Raw genomic sequence first — 17,482 nt, 5'->3', positions numbered from 1 at the left:
AGTCCCGGTCGGGGTGCTGGATCCTGTCCTGGTTGCTCCTGTTCCAGTCCAGCTCTCTGCTGTGGCCCAGGAGGGCAGTGGAGGATGGCCCAAGTGCTTGGGCCCTGCACCTGCATGGGAGACCAGGAGAAGCACCTGGCTCCTGGCTTCGGATCAGTGCAGTGCGCCAGACTTAGTGGCCATTTGGGGGTGAGCCAATGGAAGGAAGACCTTTCTCTCTCTCTCTCTCTCTCTCTCTCTCTCACTGTCCACTCTGCCTGTCCAAAAAAAATAAAAATAAATAAAAACCTGAGGATTTACTTTAGCCAAACCATTCAGTTTAGCTGTTCTACAATTAATTGATCAATTGTGCAGGTTAATTGGCTTGTTTTCATCTTGTGAGGGTTTCATCTCGTTTCATCTCACTTTGTGGTATAGACTACAGTCATCAATAGAGGTATTTCTTTGTGTCTCTAATTTGCCTCAGTTTTGGCCCTGAGACACTCAGCAAAGATGGATCGGAAGAGCTTCTCTTCTATGAGCTGGTCTCATTATAACTGTGGATAGAAGGGAGTGGACATGACTGCACATGGCTGGCTATGCCTTTGAAGGTCAGAAGTAGAAAAGGGTCATGGACACCACGCCTTCCTCCTGTGCAAATGGTCATGTGTAGTGTCTTTTTGTGCCTAATAATGAACACTGCCACTCCTAAAGGCGACAATGTGGATTGAGGGAGTGAAAGAGTGAAAGGAGAAGGCGTGCAAAGCAGTACAGGGACGGTGGTGGACAGGCCCCTTACTCAGTGGGCCAGGTCAGTCTGTTTAGTGTTCACCTAGGCAACCAGTTGCCAGGAGGTCGACAGTGACTTCCCCATGACAACACTGGAGCAAGGTCCCTGGCATTGCAAACAGAGGCAGACAAGTCAGCACAAGAGTGGGCCTGCTGCTTAATGAGCGTGCAATGTGTACTGCAATCATTTCCGGTAGGATGCAGAGGGCAGAGGGCACTCACCAGTTTCCTGCCTCTGCAGCCATCAGCTGGCAATACTTTTCTGCCCTCCCAAAGACCCTAGAGCTGCCGAGTTTTACTGTTGATGGTTTTGAGGGGTTCTATGCGTTTATGCTTTCTTTTTAACTTGAAGAAGAATTGAATGCTATTTCCAGGAGGCTCCTTAAGAGACCAATTTAGAAACTGCCTGAGACATACCCTATCCACATGGTCTTTCATTGTTCTTTTGACTCATTTTTCCAATGATAAAAGAATCAATACTCATTTTCTGAATTTGAGTGAATGTAATATGAGATGATACCACTTAGGCACACTTGGTGTAACTGTTTGCCTTGAGATTCAGATTCAAAATCCTCTATCTGTGAGACCACCAAAGTCATATTGTCTGCCTCATGAGGGTGTCACTTTTATTTTTAGGTGCTGAAGCCCCTGAGGAACCTAGTCCTTCTATCTGCACAGGCCATCAAACAGTCATGAGGGTAGCATTCTAGGGAGGGCTTGCCCCAAAGAAAATGGTGGCCGTTGTTGCTTGAAATCCCACCTTTTGTAAAGCCCTGTTTCAGGCTTTGTAATAACAGAGTTTCTCTTGGGAGGAGAATTGGGCATAACACCTGCAAGTGATAGGTAATTAAAACAGAAGAAATAGGGACGCCTCTGCTCCCCCCAATCTCATTGCTTCACATTTATGTTTACAAGTCTTTTTTTTTTTAATAAATTTATTGACTTACTGATTTATTAGGTTGTTTTGAGAAACTGCTGGTCTCATATCAAATCAGGTCTAGGTATGCAGTTCTTTTTTTAAAAAACTTTATTTAATAAACATAAATTTTGAAATACAACTTTTGGATTATAGTGGCTTTTCCCCTTAACCTCCCTCCCACCCACAACCATCCCATCTCCCACTCCCTCTCCCATCCAATTCTTCATCAAGATTCGTTTTCAATTATCTTTATATACAGAAGATCAACTTGGTATATACTAAATAAAGATTCCAACTGTACAAGAGCCTTTCTTAAAGTTCTGGGGGAAGCCGATAGCATTATTTGAAAAGATGGTTTCATAGCTAAGTACAACTGGGGAATATGGGGTTAAAATGATCTCTTTCCTGCACATCTTATCAGAGACTTTGACATTTAAATGCACAGTGTGCATCGCCTTATTATGCAGTAGTTCTTAAACTTATTTGATCAGGAAACAAGTTTCTTTTTTCTTACAGAGCAGGGAGACTATTGTTTATTGGATCATATTTGGAAAGCTATCCCAGAGCAGTGTTGAAAAGTCGTTGAGCAAGACCTTGTCCTATCACCACTGTCTAAATTTTAGAAATCTGTTTTTGTCTTTTAAGATTATACTGTTTGCTGATTCTTAGGCAAAATAAAGTCAATTTTTTAAAAGGCTTAGTTTCTCGGTTTTTAAAATAAGGATAATAGTATCTGCCTCATAAAGTTATCCTGAAGATCAAAGGAGACAGCTTATATACAACAGCTGTAATGTAGATACTAAATGTTATGAAAATGAAGGTACTGAAAACACATTGAACTGAGAGGCATCTAAATAAACATTATAAGCAAATAATAATATACTGCTCATGCCAGAAATACTGATGTTGCATGTTTAAGATTTAGAATACATATTGTCTAGTATCTAGTAGGTGATTGATGTATATACTGAATGGATGTATGGGTACTTGAAGGCCTAAATCTACAACTGTACCAAGTGAAATGTATACTAATAGGGATCGGGTGAGGCTGGCTCTTATTAGCTACATTGGCTCACAGGTCAGAAGCTTGTTTCTATTGCCAGACCAGAGGGGGATGGGTAGGTTGCTGTGAGTATCATGCTCCCTACCTCTAAACGTCATCCAGAGACCCAGGTGGGCTGGTTTGCTCAGCTGTTCTCAACATGAGCCTTCCCTCTCTGTGTGCAAGTCTGCTCCAATAGTCCCGACTTCCCACCAGCAGGACAGGGGAGGGAGGAAGACAGGAGTGAGCGGCTTTGTGAAGAAGATTCTGTGAACCGGGAGTTAGTCACATGACCACACTGAGCTACAAGGAAGCTGAAACCTGAGGGACTCCTATCACTTGTAGGGTTGGGAACATCAATGATTTGGTCTGGCCCTGCCAAGGCAACCGCAGGTAGGACTCAATGCAGTGAATCTCTAGCAGGCTAATTTTTCAGTTGAGAATTTTACATGATCTCTGAGTGATGCTACAAATATCCAAATGGCCCATGGCAGAAGAAAGTTTCCACATCTCTGTTAGAGGAAGAAAATAGCAGTGGATAGTGGGAGCAGTCTCTGCCTCAAAAGCCTGCCTCAATCCTATACCTAAATCTAGGAAGGAAAGCTGCTTCCAGTGAATGTTGACCATTAGAGTCAGGGCATTGCTCCTGCGGTATGGAGTTAGTGTTCTCTTCCACTTTGGGAGTTCTAGTTCAAGAGATTTAGACAAGCTGGGTGGGTTTGCAGGAGTTCAATTATGATAGTTGGTGATAGGCTGGAAATCCAAAGCTTTTAATAAATCCTTGGGGGGCATTCAGTACATTAACCTGGAAAAGAGAGGATTTCAGGATAACAAGATATCTGTCTTTAAAGACATAAGGACTCCCAAATTGAAGAAGGCTTAGAATTATCCATGTAGCTTTAAGAAATGAAAGGGACTCACACTTCAGTCCCCCAAATGCTTTTCCATCCCACCCCCATGGACCATCCCTTTTACAAGCCAACCAATTCAAATTTCTTTCTGCTTTGGAGCAAATCATATTTTCTCTCACTTTTAAGCCTTTGTCCATAAGTTTCTTTGGTCTCCAACACTTTCCCAACTTTGGTTCTGGCTATTTCCTGCTCATTTTTCTGGTCTCAACTTGGATGTTTTAAACTTTAGGCAATTTTGACTAGTACCTAAGTCTGTGATCGGTTCCTGTCTCCCGTGTTCCTTTGGCAATCCACAGTACCTCATCATAATGCAACACACTGGATGAAGTAGTGGGATTTCCCACTGACTGTACCTACCTAAGTACAGGCAGCTCCATACTTCCCTGGTTGTCAAGAACCCAACCTCTGTTCCAGGGGGCCAGTGAATGTCCTGAGCTGCTGCAAAAGGCAAGAAAGGGAAGTTTGGTAATGGTAACTTTGATGGGGTAGTGAATTGAATGGTGTCCTCCCAAGATTCATGTGCCCTTGGAACCTTAGAATGTGATTTTATTTTGCAAATAGTCTTTGCAGATGTAATGAGTTAAGATGAAGTCATACTGAATGAGAGTGGTCTTTACATCCAACAGTCAGTGTCCCTATAAGAGAGGGCACAGAAAGAGACGCACAGAGAAGGAGACACTGTGAATAGGAAGAGATTAGCATTACGCTGCTCAAGCCAGTGGCTGCCTGGAACTTTCAGGACCTGAAAGGACAAAGAAAGAATTCCTCCCTAGAGCTCTCAAAGGGACCATGACCCTGCAGAAACCTTGATTTTGGACTTACAGACTCCAGGAATCTAAGAGAGTAAGTGTCTATTGTTTTAGGTTGCCAATTTCTGGGAGTTTGTTACAGCAGCTTTAGGAAACTAATAGAGATGGCACAGGGCAAGGTGGGATTCCTTTCCATGAACAGTCTTCGGATGACATGTGTATAGCTGTCAGTAGAGGGGACCAGATATACAGCAGTGGGAAGAACAGCCAACATAATCCTTCAGTGCAAATGTCAGGCGTGTTTGCTACACTGGCAACAGGTGATCTGTAGGCATCACTTTGCCTCAACCCCGGCTCCTCCGATGCTTGCTGTAGTGGATTCAACAATGATTCCACCTATTCCGAGTTATCCCCTGTGTCCAGTTTCTATTTGCAGCAAGCTCTCAGTCTTTCTTGCTAGCTCAGATGGAGGTCACATAGTTTGCCTAGGTTCTTAGTCTGGGCCTTTTTCTTTTCACTCAACTATTGAGACCTAAACTCTAACCAAATGGTTTGCAAACTGTGGTTCCCTGGACAAACAATGTCAGCATCACCTGAGTGGGTTCTAATAGTATCAAAGCTCAGGGCCTAGTGCAGACCCACTGAATCAGAAACTCTGGATGGCCCCAGCAATCTTTGTCTCAACAGACCCTGCAGGTAATCTCATTGTTCATCAAAGTTTGAGGGCCATCCATTTATAGCTTTGCTGTCTTGGGGCCATGCATCTTGATTTTTCTTTTAATTCTCCTGGCAAAATCCAGATACTACAACACATAAGATTTGGCTTTCAAAACTGTTATTTCTGATATGAGCATCAGAAGTCCACATCAGATATCATCATAAAAGTAAGTTGTTTTTTTTTAAAAAAAGATTTATTTATGTATTTGAAAGTCAGATTTACACAGAGAGAGGAGAGGCAGAGAGAGAGAGGGAGAGAGAGGGAGAGGGGGGGAGAGAGAGAGAGAGAGAGAGAGAGGTCTTCCATCTGCTGGTTCACTCCCCAATTGGCCGCAATGGCTCGAGCTGCCGGAGTTGTACCGATCAGAAGCCAGGAGCCAGAAGCTTCCTCTAGGTCTCCCACGTGGGTGCAGGGGCCCAAGGACTTGGGCCATCTTCTACTACTTTTCCAGGCCATAGCAGAGAGCTGGATTGGAAGTGAAGCAGCCAGGACTCAAACCAGCGCCCATATGGGATGCTGGCCCTGCAGGCAGTGGCTTTACCCACTATGCCACAGTGCCAGCCCCAAAAAGGCAGTTTTGACTATGACTATTTCTATGTACTTGCATTTCTGCTGGAATAATCCAACTTTTCATCAAGGGTATATGGAAAACTCCAGTTGGCCTGAGAATAGTCCTGTTCAAGGAAATTTGTTAGAGAAAAGCACATAAAGATATATTAATTGGTATATTAAAATCTGTGTGCTAGCTACATACATTCATGTATTCATCTGTTTCCCTAGACTGTAAGCTCTTAGAGATCAAGGACTATGTCAGTATGATTTGCCACTGTGTTACAAGCACCAGCATGAGCCTGGACACTTGTTGAACAGATGAAAAATCAGTAAGTTTTAGCAATTGTAAATTCCCCAGCACCAGAGGTGTTTAGGCAGAGATTAGATGGGAATGGCAGGAATGTTGTAGAGAAGGTTCACATATCGGATAGGTGTCGGACTGTATGAATTCTCCAGCCTTCACCCACTGTGAGTCTTTGTTACAGGACCCTGCAGGTAGTGCAGCACTTGGCCCATTGTCTAGCACAGTCTTACTGTTAACTGTTTTGTAACCTACTGACTTCTCCAGTGAGAGTAGAGTTAATGGTGACTTTCTTATAGGCTCCCAGACATTTTCTGGTTCTAGGACAAATCGTGGGGTTTTTGAAGTACCCATTTGGGGAGCATTTTACTATTCAGAGATAAAAAAATCTATTTTTTGTTGTCACACTTATAAATTTGGGGAATTGTCCTGACTTCAATATTGTACTTGTTGATTGTAAGAAGCAAAGTGAAAAATTAAAGTCTGCAGGGCTCAGTGGATTGAGATGATACTGCACACACACAGATATAGAGCAGCCCCTGGCTGCTTTCATGCAGATGTGGGGTGATGGTCACAGAATGTTACACTGGAGGAGACCTCAGGGGGGTTGTGGTCTACATTTGAGAAAACTGAGGCCTGAAAAGGAGGAAAACTTCTTGACCCTGCACAGATGCCCAAATAGGTAATATATTAGTGGGATGAAAAGGTTTATGCCATTTCTTTGAGCATTAGAAGGATAGCCTGGCAAGAAGGCAAAATTCAAAAGAACCTGATTCATGACCATAGACCTTGGGTGGCAAATGCCACTGGTGGCTCACTTGTGTCCCCTTGACATTCCTCTTACAAGCTGTGGTTCCTGGGGTGTAAGAGAAACAGGCAGATAACTGCAACTTGTCAACCTACCTCTCCTGGCCAGGGAGTGCCATGTGTCAGCCTCTTGTTCTAATAGACCAATGAGAGTGAACATTGCATGCTCACTGTGTGTCAGACACTAGTCTAAGTGATCTAAGTGTCTTAAAGCTTTCAATCCTCACAACACCCTGTGTGATAGAGACATTTATTATCTGTAAGTTATAATGTAATAATAATAAATGCATAATAAATAATCAATTCATGATAAATAAATGATAAATGCATACGAAACTTATGCAAGGTCACAAGCTTGACCTTGTGGTTCACTCCCCAATTGGGCCAATTGGGGAGTGAACAGGCAGGGCAGGATTCTAAGCTGGGCTCTCTGGTGTAGACACGACTGCCCGGTAAAATTCTTTTTTTTTTTTTTTAAGATTTATTAATTTATTTGAAAGTCAGAGTTACACAGAGAGAGAAGGAGAGGCAGAGAGAGGGAGAGAGAGGTCTTCCATCTCTGGTTCACTCCCCAAATGGCCTTAATGGCTGGAGCTGTGCTGATCTGAAGCCAGGAGCCAGGAGTTTCTTCTGGGTCTCCCACGAGGGTGCAGAGGCACAGGGAATTGTGCCATCCTCTACTGCTTTCCCAGGCCACAGCAGAGAGCTGGATTGGAAGTGGAGCAGCCAGATCTTGAACCAGCGCCTATATAGGATGCCGGCATGGCAGGTGGGAGCTTCACCCACTACACCACAGTGCCGGCCCTGTAAAGTTCTTAATATAGAAGCTCGTGTGGATTCAGAAGTCAGGAGGCTTCCCTCTTCTTGAGGCCCAGGGCCTTCCTCCTTTGGTTTCCCCTTTGTAGGGGGATGGATTGATCTATCAATGATCCAGGGTCCGGGGCAGTGCCACAGGTTTCCTGTTCACACAGGTAAGAAGGTGGGAGGCAAAATGGCTGATTGAGACTTGTGGATATCCCCCAGTGCTCCCAGTTTTGCTATGACTTTGAGACATGAACTTCTCTAACTGCTGCTACTTAGGGGTAGAGGGAGTTCGGATTATTCAACTGGCTCCACAGGCGGAGTTGTAATTCTTTTTTTTTTTTTTTTTTTTTTTTTTTTTTTGACAGGCAGAGTTAGAGAGAGAAAGGTCTTCCTTTTCTGTTGGTCCACCCCCCAAATGGCTGCTACCGCCGGCGCACTGTGGCCGGCTAGCCACGCCGATCTGAAGCCAGGAGCCAGGTGCTTCCTCCTGGTCTCCCGTGTGGGTGCAGGGGCCAAGCACTTGGGCCATCCTCCACTGCCTTCCCGGGCCACAGCAGAGAGCTGGAGTGGAAGAGGAGCAACTGGGACAGAACCGATGCCCTAACCAGGACTAGAAGCCGGGGTGCCGGCACCGTAGGCAGAGGATTAGCCAAGTGAGCCGTGGCGCCGGCCGGAGTTGTCATTCTTTAGGAGCCTCAGCATAATCTAGGATGCCTTAGGGTTCCTAGCACAGACCTGGAGAGATCTTTATTTCTCTTGCCCCTGCCCTCTTAAGTCACAAAGGATGAGTCAGTCTCGGGTCTCTGGGCAGACTCTAATGAGACATGGCTTCCTGGCACTGGAGCCCTGCAGTAACTGCATCCAAGGCTTTCCCATCAGTGGATCACATGACTGGAAGACCATATGTGCTGGGCTACATGAGCATTGATGACAGTGGTGAGTGGGAAAGAACAAAAAAATCCTGGGACATTTCCCTAACACATGTCATGCTCATACAAAGGCTTTTGTGTTCCTACTTTACTTTAACCCAGGATCCTGCTGAAGGTCTGGGTTTGTGACACATGTTCAGGGGAATTTAACATCAACAATTCACCACAAGACATTAGATTCCACTGGGCTTCAGGCATGTTGGTCACTGAACATAGCCCTCAGGTACAACGTGAACAAAATGTCCAACTGAAAGAAGTTGGGCTCCAGGCAAGGGGGACACTTCTTGCCCGAGGGCTGCTGCTGGTGCTACATAGGCTATTGCTTTTCCACAATTCCACGGGTACCATCCTCACTGATGGCAAATGGATGGAGCCCCTTGGAGTTGTGTGGTGTGATGACAGTGGTATTGTATTCAATGAGGTGAAAGGCAGCCCCCTCTGGCTTCACAAAGCAGAAAGCTCAGGGTTGCTCATGAGCCCTCCTTGTCTATCATGCTTCGTTCCCAATCCATCTGAGAACATCCTGTCTTTTAGCTTTCAGTCCCAGTTGAGTCTGCCCTGTCTCTTCATTCCACTTCCCTGATCTCTCCATCATCCCTCACTCAGACTCCTGGAGTAATCTTCTCGCTGGTATCCCCACATCTCTAATGAAACCACTCTAACGATTTGTCTTGGCTCTGAGAAGAAGGACCAAGGTTTGGACATGGCCCCAGGCTTTGACGTCTGTCCCTTGCCCACCTCCCCAGAATTACCTTGTTCCTTCTGTTCTCTCAGCCTCACTGCTCTGGCCTTTTTGTTCAGGTCCTGGAGACCTGCTCTTCCCTCTGCCTGGGACGCTGGATGCTCTCCCTTCTCACCTCCACCCTGACAGCATCATTAACTCTCACTCACTTTTACTCTCAGCTCCTGTGTCATTTCCTCACCTGACCTTTTCAACATGAATCACATTGTAACCTCCATGGATGGGATGGTTTCACGTCAGTTTCCCCCATGTGACTCTAAGGTATGTATCTTGCTCAATGCTGTACCCCCAGTGCCAGCACAGGAAACTCAGGAGATATTTGTTATTAAAGGAATCACTTTGCCCTTAGGTGGGAAGCAGGACAAAAGTAAGTCCACAGCCACAGATACCCCCCACTGAAGTCCCTACGTCTTTGTCTGTGTGCTTATCCTAAACCAAGACCCAGATCTTCCTCTTAGCAGGTGCTTCCAGCCTGAGTACATTTCTAACTATTCATATCATCCAGCTCTAGAATTTGTCATCATCACAAACCACACCTCTATCTTTTACATAATAACTCTTCATCCCATCTTCTTCCATTGGTGCCACCATTCTACTTTCTGTATCTATGAATTCTACTCTAGTTATGTCATGTAAGTGGAATTATACAGTACAGTAGTCCCTCCTTATCTGCAGTCTTTATGGGTTTCAATTATCTATGATCACACATTATTAAATGGAAAATTCCAGAAATAAGAAATTCATGTTTTAAGTAACTCTTATTATATTGTTATAATTGATCTTTTATTATTGGTGTTTGCTGTCAATATCTTCCTGTAACTTACATTAATTAGGCTTTATCATTGCTAGTATGTATAGGAATAAACATAGTATACATAGGATTACATACTATATGAGGTTTCAGGCATCCTCTGGGAGTCTTGGCCCCTATTTCCTGTGGATAAAGAGGGATTTACTGTATCTGTCTTCTTATGGCTGAATTATTTCATCTAATACAATGTCTTTAAGGTTATCCATGTTGAGGTGTGTGTCACAATTTCCTTCTTCTTAAAGGATGGATTATATCCCATTACGTGGACGTACCCCATTTTGTTCATCCATCCTTCTACTGGTGCATGGTAGCTGTTATTTCTGCCTTCTGAGTGTTGTAATGCTGGACATCAGTGTTTGACAGTTTTCAGTGAGTGATGCTGTACATCGGTGTTCAACAGACAATTTTCAATGACCTGACATAATTTTTGAGATAATGGGTTAGTGTCTCCCTCATCTTGGCATAACAATCTTTTTTTAAAAAACGTTTAGCTATTTATTTGGAAATCAGAATTACAGAGAGGTAGGAGAGATGGAGAGAGACAGAAATCTTCCACCCGCTGGTCCACTCCCCAGATGGCTGCAATGGCCAGGGCTGGGCAAGCCTGAAGCCAGGAGCCAGGAGCTTCATCTGGGTCTCCCACATGAGTGGCCAAAGCATTGGGCCATCCTTTTCCAGGCCAGTAGTGGGGAGCTGGTTTGGAAGTGGAGCAGCCAGGACACAAACCAGCACCCATATGGGATGCCAGCATTACAGACAGCGGCTCTACCCATTAGGCCATAATGCCGGCCCTAGCATAACTGAATCTTGAACTGAGTATTTCTTGCCTTGCAAAAAGTGTCTGCTCACCCTTTTACCTAGCCAGCCCCAACTTAGACTTTCTGCCCCTTGAGAAATAACAGAAGCATGGGGAAGCCTATGTCCCCGTGGGGCTTGTGTTAGGATGAGAAAGTAGGCTTCTGGAGTTTTGAGTGCTGTGTTGGGTCTTCAACCCTCACCAAAATTCAGAGAAGGGGAGGAGATCCACGTGCATCTTGGTTTTGGGGAATGGATATTTGTTTCCTCTGCCTGCTGTAATGAATCCATGCAAATGTGGTAACGTGAAATAAACAAATTGATCCTCATGTACCTCTGGGAGCCAGAAGCCTGCAGTCTGTTTCATGGAGCTAAAGTCAAGGTGTCAGCAGAGCTGGAAGCTGTGAGGGAAGAGTCACTTCCTTGCCTTTTTAGCATCTGGTGGCCTCTTGTGATCCCATCACCCCACTCTCTGCTTTCACCATTAAATTGCCTTGTCCTCTGCATCTGACCCTTCATGCCACCCTCTTATAAGGACCCCGTGATTCCATCAGGGTCATCAGGTAATCCAGGACAATCTCCCACCTCAAGATGTTTAACTGAGTCCTATCTGAACAATCCCTTTTGCCATCTAAGATAACATTTTTACAGGTTCCAGGGGTTAGGACATGAGTATATCTATGTGGGTGAGGATGTTATCAGTGGAACAGAAAAGGCTTCCTAAGAAGCAAGGGGCTGGCCTTAATTGGCAGGCAGTGCAGGACAGGTGGATGGGGTTAGAATTCTAGGGCAGAGGCAGATGGGGGCTGGGTAATCTGCCCCCAACTAGTAGTAGGCATTACAGGATTCTTTCTCTGATGTGTGAGTCAACAAACATCTACCCAAGGCCCACTGTCAGCCTGGACTCACCTCACTGCACCCATTGGAGTATTCTGCAGAGCGCCCAGTGTTTCTGACCAGTGGGCAATGCCCTGATCTCTGGAAGCAGCACAGCAGTGGAGATTCTTGTGCAATGAATTCTTGTGGGTCTCCAAAAAATGCACTCCTCGTGAACATCTACAGAGCTTCTCGAAGGGCTGACACTTGTTAGGCTCTGTAGATGCAGGCAACTGAGACATAGCCCCTGCTCCAGGGCGTCTTTTTCTTCTTGGTTTCTCAGGCTTCATGCCATGAAGAGGATGACTTTTACAGTTGAAACAAGTTTTTATAAAACATGGACTGTCCCTGGAAAAAAAAAAAAAAGGTTGATTTTGATTTTGGCTCGAAACTAGGTAAACATGAATCTTGGTGTGCATTGTCTGATTCCAGTGTTGATGAGGGTTTAAGAGGGGAGAGGAGGCATCCTGATGAGTAACAAAAATGTGGGTGCTTCACAGAAAAGGCAAGGATTTCGGCAGGATGGAGAGCTACTAGAAGTGGGGGGTGTACTGAGGGATGCGAGCTTAGTAAAATTCCTGAATAGGCTCTGAAAGTCTATCATAAATGCTGATTTGAAGATGAGCTGTATGCTGTTCCTAAAGCTTTTATTTCTTTCATGTTGGTCCAAATGTTATGCCCTAGCACATTTCTCGGAGTGCTCGTCACCACATTAGGGGGTCCTTGACTCTTTCAAGTGGTTCAAGGGGGAACATGTCACTCATCAAAAACACACAAACAGCCCCCTGAGAGGTCCTGTCCTAGCCTCAAAAGTAAAACATAAAGGAGGAAAAAATGTGATGGGGTTTGCAGTTTGGAAAAGGCAGCTTTATGCATGTGAAGGTGGAGCATATGCTGAAGCTGTGGGTCTTGTGGGCGCACTGGGCTCACGTGCCAGCAGGAGGAGTCACCAAATGTGTGGCCTGGGCACATTGTTGAATTTCTTGGCGATTCTGTGGTCTCTTCTTTAAATGAGGACAAAAGAGCACCTAAGCACGAGGCTGTTGAGTAAATTCAGACATATTTGACATATCATCCGCAGTAAGTTCTGAATCAGGGTCAACTGCTGCTCGTGGATAAGGATGCTACCTGGGCTTGTATCTTTTAGTCTGTGAAGTTAGGTAAGAGAAAATGGTGGCCCAAGTTAATCCATCCTTAGAAACTTGAAACAAATCACCCAAAGCCAAAACAAATCAAGTGACTTACAGAAAATGGTGCAAAACAAATCAAGTGATTTACAGAAAATGTGCTTACTGAGTCATTGGCAGGCTTCCTGCTTCCTTGCATTTTCCTTAGTGATTTATTCGAATCCTGGAATATGTATTCAGATTGACCTCAGTCTTTTTATGAGAAGATCTTGCAGAATCCAAAGCTGCTGCCAATGTGTGAGTGAAAGGAGGGGACAAAGCTTGGAACCATCAAGAAAGAGCATTAATCATAATCGTAGCTACTATTACACAACATGGTCAGTGACAAAAAGTCTTTTCACCTGTTTTGTCTCACATGATTTGCAAGTCAGTCCTATAAGCTAAAATGGGACTGTTAATCCCATTTTACTGATGGAAATAGTGAGGCTGAAGGAAGTCAAGTAACTTACTTGGCACAGGTAATAAAGGGCAAGACTCAGGACTGCACACCTTCTGCCTTTAGAAAAAGCCAGAGGCTGGCACTGCAGCTCAATAGACTAATCCTCTGCCTGTGGCGCTGGCACCCCGGGTTCTAGTCTTGGTCGGGGTGCCAGATTCTGCCTTGGATGCTCCTCTTCCAGTCCAGCTCTCTGCTGTGGCCCGGGAGTGCAGTGGAGGATGGTCCAAGTGCTTGGGCCCTGCACCCACATGGGAGACCAGGGGAAAGCACCTGGCTCCTGGCTTCGGATCAGCATGGTGCGCCAGCCGCAGCGTCCATTGCGGGGTGAACCAACAGAAAAGGAAGACCTTTCTCTCTCTCTTGTCTCTCTCTCTCTCACTGTCCACTCTGCCTGTCCAAAAAGAAAAAAGAAAAAGAAAAAGTCAGTGTCCTAGGTTATGAGCTTCACAATGAATTGATCAGAAGATGAATGAATGCAGCCGTTTTTATAGAGCTGACTGTCAGAGTGCTCACTTTTTTTTTTTTTTGACAGATTTAGACAGTGAGAGAGACAGAGAGAAAGGTCTTCCTTTTCCTTTGGTTCACCCCCCAAATGGCTGCTATAGCTGGTGCGCTGCGCCGATCCAAAGCCAGGAGCCAGGTACTTCCCCCTGGTCTCCCATGCGGGTGCAGAGCCCAAGCACTTGGGCCATCATCCACTGCATTCCCGGGCCACAGCAGAGAGCTGGACTGGGAGAGGAGAAACCAGGACAGAATCCGGTGCCCCAACTGGGACTAGAACCCGGGGTGCTGGCATTGCAGGCGGAGGATTATCCAAGTGAGCCGTGGCGCCAACCCAGAGTGCTCACTTCTGAGTGCTGTGTGCTATTTTGAAAAGGGGGATATTGTACAGAATATTTTTAAAGAAATGCCTCTCTCTCTCTCTCTCTCGCTCTCTCTCTCGCTCTCTCTATCTCTCTCTCCCTCCCTCCCTGCCTCCCTCCTCTCTTCCTGTCTTCCACTTCCCTTGACTCTCTGCCTTTCAAATAAATAAGTAAACATTTTTTAAAAATCAAAGACTATAATCAGACATGCAAAAGCTTTTGAAGGAGACAAGCCTTACTGGAATATATTAGGACATTTGTGTCACTTCCTCAGGGGACTATTTTGAAGGGCATCCCCTATTTGGGTGTGAAAGTTGGTATGTTTCTTTAAACATGAGGGCCATATTACTTTATAGCTGTAGTTTTAGGAAGTCAATCAATAACTTCCTTTCTTTCCAAGTGCAGCACCAGTTGAGAAATCAGACCCAGCAAGCAGACAGATGGAGATCATAGTGTGAGCTTTATCACTGATAAGCTCGTGAGAGAGCCAGCTTGAGAGCTGTGGGCAGAAGAGTTGCCAACAGCTCAGCTCCAAGTTATCAAGCTTTGCCCACCAGCACCACCACGGCCCTCATCCCCCACCCTCAGGGCAGAGCCTGCCTCACCAAGCATCCCACAGAGAAGGCAGAGCAGAAAGTGTGAATCTGTGGACAAGCAGATGAGAGAGGATGAAGGGTGGAGAGAACAAGGGAGGGCAGGACAGAAAGGAAGAGGAGGGAAGGAGGCTGAGCTGTGTCGCTCATCTCCCTTTCCCAAACTCCCTAATTTGGTAAATCCCTCCTACCTTTCAAAGGAAAAAGGAGTAACAGTAGGGGGTGGGGCAGAAATAGTACCCCAAGGAAATTTGGGATAAATTAAAGGGAACCCCTTTAACATTTTTAGGTATTGATGCACTTACTTTAATGCCATCAGCATTTCCCAGAGTTAGATATGATTATCCTGTGTAAGAAAGTCAAGGTGAGATATGGGTTTTGTGGTCCTTTATCTCTGAATGTGTTTAGTTAGATGAACTGTTTAGTAGAGATAATTTACTATTTTTCATGATTTGTTCATTCATGCAACAACTTCAGTTGAGCCCTTACCATGTGCTATGGCTGAGGGTTTCACAGCAAGCAGAGAGACATGGTGACTGGCCCCCAGGAACTACAGTGAAGTCTGGGGAGGAAGAACCCCATCAGTCACTAAAGTGTGAGGTTACTACCACATGAATGGGTACCTGTGACTTCAAGGTTTATAATAAATTAGGAGTCTGATGGTTGTGAAGGTCAGGAAGCAGCTCCTGAGAAGGTGACACCTGCGCTCGGATCTGGAGGGTAAGTAGTTAACTAGGCTAAGAGAGCAAAGAGCATTGCAGACAGGGGGACATTCATATAATGTCATATACACAGCAGTGAAAATGAATGAGTCCCTGCTGCCCACAACTACAGGGATGAACATTAGCAACATAATGTTGGGTGGGAAAAAAGCAAATCCTAGAGACTACATGGAGCATGGTACTCTATCATGATATAAACTTTATATAAACTTTAACAAGAAAAATGAAACAATATATTATTTAGATATACAAATATTGTGATAAAACAAAAAAGGCACAAATACAAACACAGAATGTAGGGACAGTGGCTACCTTCAGAGAAAGGGTAGTAGGGAAGGGATGGGAAGTTCACAAAGGGACATGGAAACCATTGGTAAGTCTCTAGATAATGTATGGAAAGTTCTAAACAAGTTTATTGTATCATTTTAAACATATAAATAAAAAAGGCCACATATTAGCCAATTTAATGGCATTACATAAACCAAGGGTTATGGTTAGTCCAATGCTAGGTACTTGAGATGAAAAACAGGAGTGATTATGCTGAGTATTTGTGGAGTTAATGAATATTATAATGGTTGGAACAGAAAAGTAGAGGAGAGGAAAGATAGGAAATGAAGCTGTGGAGATGGCTGGGTCCACACCATACAGACCCTATCAAGCTGGAATCCCTTTATCCCAAAAGCTATAGGAAACATTGAGGTTTCTAAGCAAAAGACAGACTTCAAAATTTGGATTTTGAAAAAAGCACATCATTGTGCATTCAATGTCCTGACTAGATTGAAGAGAGTCCAGACTTAATGTGAATGAACTACTAAGGAAGATTTGTCTAGACATCAGTAGGTGGAAGCTAAGAATAGTGTGGTGGCAGCAGTGGTAGTGATGGTGGTCACAGTAATAGTACTGGTGATGGTAGTGGTGGTGGTGTTTCTCGTGGTGTTCACGGTGGCAGTGGAGATAGCAGTAATTATGATGGCAATGAGGTAATGATGGTGTTGGTAATGATGAGGTAGGTTGATGGGGATGAAGGTTGTGGTTGTGGTAATGATAGAGGTAGTAATGATAGTGATGGCACAGGTGGTAATGGTACTGGTAGAACTGGTGATGGTGGTAGTTTTAGTGTGGAAAAGACAGGTAAAAAGGGGCTAGTGTTGTGGTATAGCAGTTAAAAGCCTTTGCAAGTGACACCAGCATCCCATATGGGGTGCCAGTTCAAGTTCCAGCTGCTCCGCTTCTCATCCAGCTCACTGCTAATGCACCTAGGAAAGCAGTAGAAAATGGCCCAAGTTCTTGGGCCACTGCACCCATGTGGGAGACCCAGAGGAAGCTCATAGCTCTTGGCTTTGGTCTGGCCCACCTCCAGCCATTGTGGCCATTTGGGGGATGAACCAGAGAATAGAAGATCAATCTCTCTCTCTTTATCTCCCTCTCCCTCTCTTTATAACTCTGCCTTTGAAATAAATAAAAAGGGGCCAGTGCTGTGGTACAGCAGGGTTAATGCCCTGGCCTGAAGCGCTGGCATCCTATATGGGCGCCGGTTCGAGACCCAGCTGTTCCACTTCAGATCCAGCTCTCGGCTATGGCCTGGGAAAACAGTAGAAGATGGCCCACATCCTTGGGTCCCTGCACCCATGTGGGAGACCCGAAGAGGCTCCTGGATCCTGGCTTTGGATCAGCACAGCTCCGGCTGTTGCGGCCAATTGGGGAGTGAACCATCGGATGGAAGACACTTTCTCTCGCTCTCTCTCTCTCTCTCCTCTCTCTGTGTAACTCTGACTTTCAAATAAATAAATAAAAATAAATCTTTTTTTAAATAAAAAACGAAACTCTGCCTTTCAAATAAATAAAATGATTCTTTTTTTTAAAAGATAGATAAAGAGACAGATTTGAGGATATTTAGCAAGTAAAACCTACAGAATTTAGAGATAAATTTTATATCTGTGTTTATAGACAGGAA

At 44.8% G+C, this 17,482-nt stretch overlaps 1 long non-coding RNA gene across 3 annotated transcripts in view; it reads right to left on the bottom strand.

Annotated features, from left to right (window-relative positions):
- Positions 1-7,957: 7,957 nt before the first annotated feature.
- The window catches only part of LOC108176565 (uncharacterized), a 52,236-nt gene continuing 42,711 nt past the window's right edge, over positions 7,958-17,482 (bottom strand). For 2 of the 3 annotated variants that reach the window (XR_007924179.2, XR_007924180.2), the window contains 3 exons: positions 13,018-13,741; positions 11,758-12,072; positions 7,958-10,468 (listed from right to left, as the gene is read on the bottom strand). This is a non-coding gene — a long non-coding RNA (uncharacterized lncRNA). The remainder of the gene's footprint in view (positions 10,469-11,757; positions 12,073-13,017; positions 13,742-17,482) is intronic. The other variant, XR_007924182.2, reaches the window with a different exon arrangement.

Source organism: Oryctolagus cuniculus, chromosome 1 (assembly GCF_964237555.1).
Source record: "Oryctolagus cuniculus chromosome 1, mOryCun1.1, whole genome shotgun sequence".
NCBI lineage: Eukaryota > Metazoa > Chordata > Mammalia > Lagomorpha > Leporidae > Oryctolagus > Oryctolagus cuniculus.
This window is presented reverse-complemented; position numbering and strand designations above follow the sequence as displayed.